The sequence below is a fragment of the Schistocerca americana genome, unplaced genomic scaffold (assembly GCF_021461395.2).
Source record: "Schistocerca americana isolate TAMUIC-IGC-003095 unplaced genomic scaffold, iqSchAmer2.1 HiC_scaffold_1376, whole genome shotgun sequence".
In the NCBI taxonomy this organism is placed as follows: Eukaryota; Metazoa; Arthropoda; class Insecta; order Orthoptera; family Acrididae; genus Schistocerca; species Schistocerca americana.
The window spans coordinates 24,308-31,728 of record NW_025725455.1 but is presented as its reverse complement, the minus strand read 5'-3'; the positions used below and the strand labels follow the sequence as shown (position 1 = coordinate 31,728).

The 7,421-nt window shown below is 49.8% G+C and overlaps 2 pseudogenes; both read left to right on the top strand.

Moving 5' to 3' along the window:
• Positions 1–2,032: 2,032 nt before the first annotated feature.
• Positions 2,033–2,244, top strand: LOC124566213 (annotated as a pseudogene).
• A 3,270-nt stretch (positions 2,245–5,514) lies between these two features.
• Positions 5,515–5,726, top strand: LOC124566212 (annotated as a pseudogene).
• The last annotated feature ends 1,695 nt before the right edge of the window (positions 5,727–7,421 follow it).

The window sequence follows — 7,421 nt, the reverse complement described above, 5'->3', positions numbered from 1 at the left end:
CACTTCTTGGATGGAGCAAATTCCACAACCATTGTGAACGGCTGCAGATCACGACCAATTCCCATCAGACGATCAGTTCGACAAGGGTGTCCCTTGTCAGTGTATTTTATCGCTTTGGACCCCGTGCTGCGTGACATCGGACGGATGTCGATGGTGTTCCTTTCCCAGGCGTCACCTTCCGCAGTGCGGCATACGCGGATGGTGTAGGTGTGTTTGTAGCAAACGCCGGGGACATCGATTCAGTTTTGCCGAGTCCTCCACGTTTATGAACGAGCATCCGGTGCCATGTAAAAATCCAACAAAATGGTGCTAATCCCACTAGGACCACGATCATTGACCATCGAGCACCCATGGTTCCGGATTGTAGGGGGAACAGCGTATCTTGGGGACTTGAGGTGACTGCCTGTCCGCAGCGCATGTTAACACTCACGTGCAGGCGGATTCTCACGCGCATCAGAGGACTTTGCGTGAGTCACACTGATCGACGACTGGACCTCCAACAACGAATCCAACTGATTAATACTTACATCCTATAACGGGCATGGTATGTAGCACAACTCCTTACGCTACCGAAACAAACCAGCAGAGCCATCTCACAAACAGTATATTGCCTGTTGTGGCGGCATGCACTATTCATCGTTGATGCACAGACTTGTACACTGCCAAAGGTCGATGGTGGCCTTGGGACTCATTGACTTTCCCCGCATATGTGCGGCAATCCTGATTCACCGTATCGCCACTTTGCGTGAGATTGACCCAGGTGGGACAACAGCGGTGCTTTTCGACCGTTATCGCCCACAATCGGCGCGTGAACCAGTATGTTTGACACATATTACATTCCGGATGACGGCAGTCAAGGTCTATTACCTCAATCAAAGTTACGTCCTAACAGTGGCCACCGACAAGGGCACGCACATCGAAGCGCCTTTACTAGGCGCTTCGAGAGCCAGCCCACACCACATAAATTGGAGGACAGGCGACCGTCGGTCATCTGGCACCAAGCTTGGGCTAATATCACCCACCCAGCCCTTCCCACAGAAGTTTCAGCGCTATGGTATCACGTTGTAAACAATTTAATACCCACTAATCATCGCTTGGCGGCCATCCGCCTATGGCCCTCGGCTGCTTGCGGCCGATTGTGGTGACGTAGACACCAGAGAGCATCGTCTCTTACGCCCTCACGTCACAGAAGTGTGGGACCTTGCACGTGTGCTATTAGCGCTGATCGGTGGGACTACACTGGACTATGTGCCAATCGACTGGTTCCTTACCCCTGGTATTCAGACCAACCCCCGAAAACGACATAACGCAGTGGTGTGGCTCTTGGGCTACACCATTTTCACGATCTATGACCTTTGCCTCACCGATGCTGTCTCTTTCATGGACTACCTTTGGAGCCAGCATCGCCTGGCAGAATGTGACCGGAAATATACCATTACTTTTGCAAGATTTCTTAAAGTTGCAATGGTTCATGGTTATCAAAAGGTGTTCCAGGCTGAGTAAGGCACCTCGTATAAGAATTGCCTGAGTGTACCCCTGGATCTTTGTCACTCGGACTTTCAAACTACTCTTGACTTAACCATACCCCAGGTTTGATATTGGCCTTCTGGGCATCACTAGAGTAGACTGTTCTATGATACTGATAACATGGGAAATTGGTAACATGGAAATTGTGTGAACGTTGTATGAAAAATTATTGGAAAATTAGAAAAACACATAATCTATCTTAGAGGATTATTACTTCGTTAATTCTATGGGCTATGGGATTATCTCGCCAGTTTCGTTTGAATATGCAACCGTCGCTGGTTTTTTTTTGCGTTCATTTCTGTCTTTATTTATTTCTTTCTATTTAGTTTTTAACATCATCACTTGCCTCACACCTGCAGAGGGAAGTGTGTTTCTGAGGAGTGTGTCGTCGCCCCCTGAGGCATAGCAGAGTATGCCTCCGCTTTTATTTTCGGTTTATGGCAATAAGTCTTGCTGCTAACAACACCCTGCTTTACGTGCTGCGTCGACACTAGAGGATGGCGGCATTTTTGGAGAGGAAAAGGTAGGGCTATAGGGGAGGTAGGAGGGAAAAAAGTGTACTATCTGTTCTTATCAGCTTAATATCTGATACGTCCTGCATTGCACGACCAGAATATTAAACTCATTTTTGGCTTATGACGGAGTGCTAGGGGCTTGCTCCACCTCTGTCGCTGGTTGGCCCGGCATTGCAGTACCGTCGGGATCGGCCCACCTAATATTAATTAAAACACAGCCTGAAATGGGTTAACATTCTGCAGTGATCAGATATTCCGCTGGTAGCAAAACTTGTCGTAGTTGTTGATGTGCCCAGTAGTTAGTTGCTTACACACCACGATTTCTTTTAATTAATTTAAGATTATCTTAATAATTTTTTTTTTTTTTTTTTTTTTTTTTGCGGTTAGCCGGACCGCACTTGCAGCCGCATTACGCTAGGCTGGTAATTTATGGTGGCACAGGACAGTGCCTTCGGATGCCTCGTTAGCGTCTCTTATGGTCCTATCGCAGATAATTTTTAATAACATTTTTTGGAGTTATAACCTTAGCTCCTCGCGAACGTCGTCGTCGCCGCCGCACGCACGCAGAATACGTGGTACACACGCACACACACATATGCAGTAGGCGGTGGACGATGTAAGCACTCGGCTAGGTGTAGCTCGCGCCAGTATAGCTCGCGCCGGCCTGGCGCTGCTGTGGGGCGGCCTCACGGCTTCTCCACTGGCCTGGCAGCTAGCGGCGTTCAAATGGGGAGTCGCAGTTTACTCCTCGACATGGAGGGTGGTACTGGGCTGTTGACGAGTGCTCTCGTATTTTGTCGTTCCCTCCGGCACTTGCTTTTGCGATGTTTTCGACGGTCGCCTGTTGCCATATCGGCCCGCACCACCGTGTGTGACCCCCACATGTGGAGCGTACATGCTGCAAGCATTTAGGCCCTGACACTGCGGTTTTTCATCTCTGGCGGTACTCCGCAAGGATACCGCCCTTCGATTGTGCCATTCCAGCACTAATTGAAGTGCTAGGTTTTCCGGCCTGTTAGGAGACCGCTTCTGCAAAATGTGCGAGGAGATTTTTGCTGGTTGCGAGCTACCCGCCGATTTTCTAGCTGCACGTATTGCCCTTAATCCAAAGGTCACAGGCGACTGGTCGGGCTAGAGGCGTACGTCCCATCACCGTTCTTAACACTTGTTTATAAGTTGGTGGCACGAAGTGTGGCTTCACGTCTTAAACAGGTGATGAATAAGGTACTTTGTCCCACTCAATCATGTGGCGTGTCGAATCGAACCACCTTCACCGCTGCTTCTATATACCGTGATGCTGTCTTACTCACCCACCGCCGACGCTCGAACCCGGCTGCAATTGATCCCTAGATTTCGCCGGTGCCTTCGATAGGGTCTCCATCCTTACCTGCTGGCCGTTATGTCGCGGATGGGTTTCGGAGCACTTCATAAGAGTCATCCGGCACTTCTTGGATGGAGCAAATTCCACAACCATTGTGAACGGCTGCAGATCACGACCCAATTCCCATCGAACGATCAGTTCGACAAGGGTGTCCCTTGTCAGTGTATTTTATCGCTTTGGACCCCGTGCTGCGTGACATCGGACGGATGGTCGATGGTGTTCCTTTCCCAGGCGTCACCTTCCGCAGTGCGGCATACGCGGATGGTGTAGGTGTGTTTTGTAGGCAAACGCCGGGGACATCGATTCAGTTTGCCGAGTCCTCCACGTTTATGAACGAGCATCCGGTGCCATGTAAAAATCCAACAAAATGGTGCTAATCCCACTAGGACCACGATCATTGACCATCGAGCACCCATGGTTCCGGATTGTAGGGGAAACTGCGTATCTTGGGACTTGAGGTGGACTGCCTGTCCGCAGCGCATGTTAACACTCACGTGCAGGCGGATTCTCACGCGCATCAGAGGACTTTGCGTGAGTCACACTGATCGACGACTGGACCTCCAACAACGAATCCAACTGATTAATACTTACATCCTATAACGGGCATGGTATGTAGCACAACTCCTTACGCTACCGAAACAAACCAGCAGAGCCATCTCACAAACAGTATATTGCCTGTTGTGGGCGGCATGCACTATTCATCGTTGATGCACAGACTTGTACACTGCCAAAGGTCGATGGTGGCCTTGGACTCATTGACTTTCCCCGCATATGTGCGGCAATCCTGATTCACCGTATCGCCACTTTGCGTGAGATTGACCCAGGTGGGACAACAGCGGTGCTTTTCGACCGTTATCGCCCACAATCGGCGCGTGAACCAGTATGTTTGACACATATTACATTCCGGATGACGGCAGTCAAGGTCTATTACCTCAATCAAAGTTACGTCCTAACAGTGGCCACCGACAAGGCACGCACATCGAAGCGCCTTTACTAGGCGCTTCGAGAGCCAGCCCACACCACATAAATTGGAGGACAGGCGACCGTCGGTCATCTGGCACCAAGCTTGGGCTAATATCACCCACCCAGCCCTTCCCACAGAAGTTTCAGCGCTATGGTATCACGTTGTAAACAATTTAATACCCACTAATCATCGCTTGGCGGCCATCCGCCTATGGCCCTCGGCTGCTTGCGGCCGATGTGGTGACGTAGACACCAGAGAGCATCGTCTCTTACGCCCTCACGTCACAGAAGTGTGGGACCTTGCACGTGTGCTATTAGCGCTGATCGGTGGGACTACACTGGACTATGTGCCAATCGACTGGTTCCTTACCCCTGGTATTCAGACCAACCCCCGAAAACGACATAACGCAGTGGTGTGGCTCTTGGGCTACACCATTTTCACGATCTATGACCTTTGCCTCACCGATGCTGTCTCTTTCATGGACTACCTTTGGAGCCAGCATCGCCTGGCAGAATGTGACCGGAAATATACCATTACTTTTGCAAGATTTCTTAAAGTTGCAATGGTTCATGGTTATCAAAAGGTGTTCCAGGCTGAGTAAGGCACCTCGTATAAGAATTGCCTGAGTGTACCCCTGGATCTTTGTCACTCGGACTTTCAAACTACTCTTGACTTAACCATACCCCAGGTTTGATATTGGCCTTCTGGGCATCACTAGAGTAGACTGTTCTATGATACTGATAACATGGAAATTGGTAACATGGAAATTGTGTGAACGTTGTATGAAAAATTATTGGAAAATTAGAAAACACATAATCTATCTTAGAGGATTATTACTTCGTTAATTCTATGGGCTATGGGATTATCTCGCCAGTTTCGTTTGAATATGCAACCGTCGCTGGTTTTTTTTGCGTTCATTTCTGTCTTTATTTATTTCTTTCTATTTAGTTTTTAACATCATCACTTGCCTCACACCTGCAGAGGGAAGTGTGTTTCTGAGGAGTGTGTCGTCGCCCCCTGAGGCATAGCAGAGTATGCCTCCGCTTTTATTTTCGGTTTATGGCAATAAGTCTTGCTGCTAACAACACCCTGCTTTACGTGCTGCGTCGACACTAGAGGATGGCGGCATTTTTGGAGAGGAAAAGGTAGGGCTATAGGGGAGGTAGGAGGGAAAAAAGTGTACTATCTGTTCTTATCAGCTTAATATCTGATACGTCCTGCATTGCACGACCAGAATATTAAACTCATTTTTGGCTTATGACGGAGTGCTAGGGGCTTGCTCCACCTCTGTCGCTGGTTGGCCCGGCATTGCAGTACCGTCGGGATCGGCCCACCTAATATTAATTAAAACACAGCCTGAAATGGGTTAACATTCTGCAGTGATCAGATATTCCGCTGGTAGCAAAACTTGTCGTAGTTGTTGATGTGCCCAGTAGTTAGTTGCTTACACACCACGATTTCTTTTAATTAATTTAAGATTATCTTAATAATTTTTTTTTTTTTTTTTTTTTTTTGCGGTTAGCCGGACCGCACTTGCAGCCGCATTACGCTAGGCTGGTAATTTATGGTGGCACAGGACAGTGCCTTCGGATGCCTCGTTAGCGTCTCTTATGGTCCTATCGCAGATAATTTTAATAACATTTTTTGGAGTTATAACCTTAGCTCCTCGCGAACGTCGTCGTCGCCGCCGCACGCACGCAGAATACGTGGTACACACGCACACACACATATGCAGTAGGCGGTGGACGATGTAAGCACTCGGCTAGGTGTAGCTCGCGCCAGTATAGCTCGCGCCGGCCTGGCGCTGCTGTGGGGCGGCCTCACGGCTTCTCCACTGGCCTGGCAGCTAGCGGCGTTCAAATGGGAGTCGCAGTTTACTCCTCGACATGGAGGGTGGTACTGGGCTGTTGACGAGTGCTCTCGTATTTTGTCGTTCCCTCCGGCACTTGCTTTTGCGATGTTTTCGACGGTCGCCTGTTGCCATATCGGCCCGCACCACCGTGTGTGACCCCCACATGTGGAGCGTACATGCTGCAAGCATTTAGGCCCTGACACTGCGGTTTTTCATCTCTGGCGGTACTCCGCAAGGATACCGCCCTTCGATTGTGCCATTCCAGCACTAATTGAAGTGCTAGGTTTTCCGGCCTGTTAGGAGACCGCTTCTGCAAAATGTGCGAGGAGATTTTTGCTGGTTGCGAGCTACCCGCCGATTTTCTAGCTGCACGTATTGCCCTTAATCCAAAGGTCACAGGCGACTGTCGGGCTAGAGGCGTACGTCCCATCACCGTTCTTAACACTGTTTATAAGTTGGTGGCACGAAGTGTGGCTTCACGTCTTAAACAGGTGATGAATAAGGTACTTTGTCCCACTCAATCATGTGGCGTGTCGAATCGAACCACCTTCACCGCTGCTTCTATATACCGTGATGCTGTCTTACTCACCCACCGCCGACGCTCGAACCCCGGCTGCAATTGATCCCTAGATTTCGCCGGTGCCTTCGATAGGGTCTCCCATCCTTACCTGCTGGCCGTTATGTCGCGGATGGGTTTCGGGGAGCACTTCATAAGAGTCATCCGGCACTTCTTGGATGGAGCAAATTCCACAACCATTGTGAACGGCTGCAGATCACGACCAATTCCCATCAGACGATCAGTTCGACAAGGGTGTCCCTTGTCAGTGTATTTTATCGCTTTGGACCCCGTGCTGCGTGACATCGGACGGATGGTCGATGGTGTTCCTTTCCCAGGCGTCACCTTCCGCAGTGCGGCATACGCGGATGGTGTAGGTGTGTTTGTAGCAAACGCCGGGGACATCGATTCAGTTTGCCGAGTCCTCCACGTTTATGAACGAGCATCCGGTGCCATGTAAAAATCCAACAAAATGGTGCTAATCCCACTAGGACCACGATCATTGACCATCGAGCACCCATGGTTCCGGATTGTAGGGGAACAGCGTATCTTGGGACTTGAGGTGACTGCCTGTCCGCAGCGCATGTTAACACTCACGTGCAGGCGGATTCTCACGCGCATCAGAG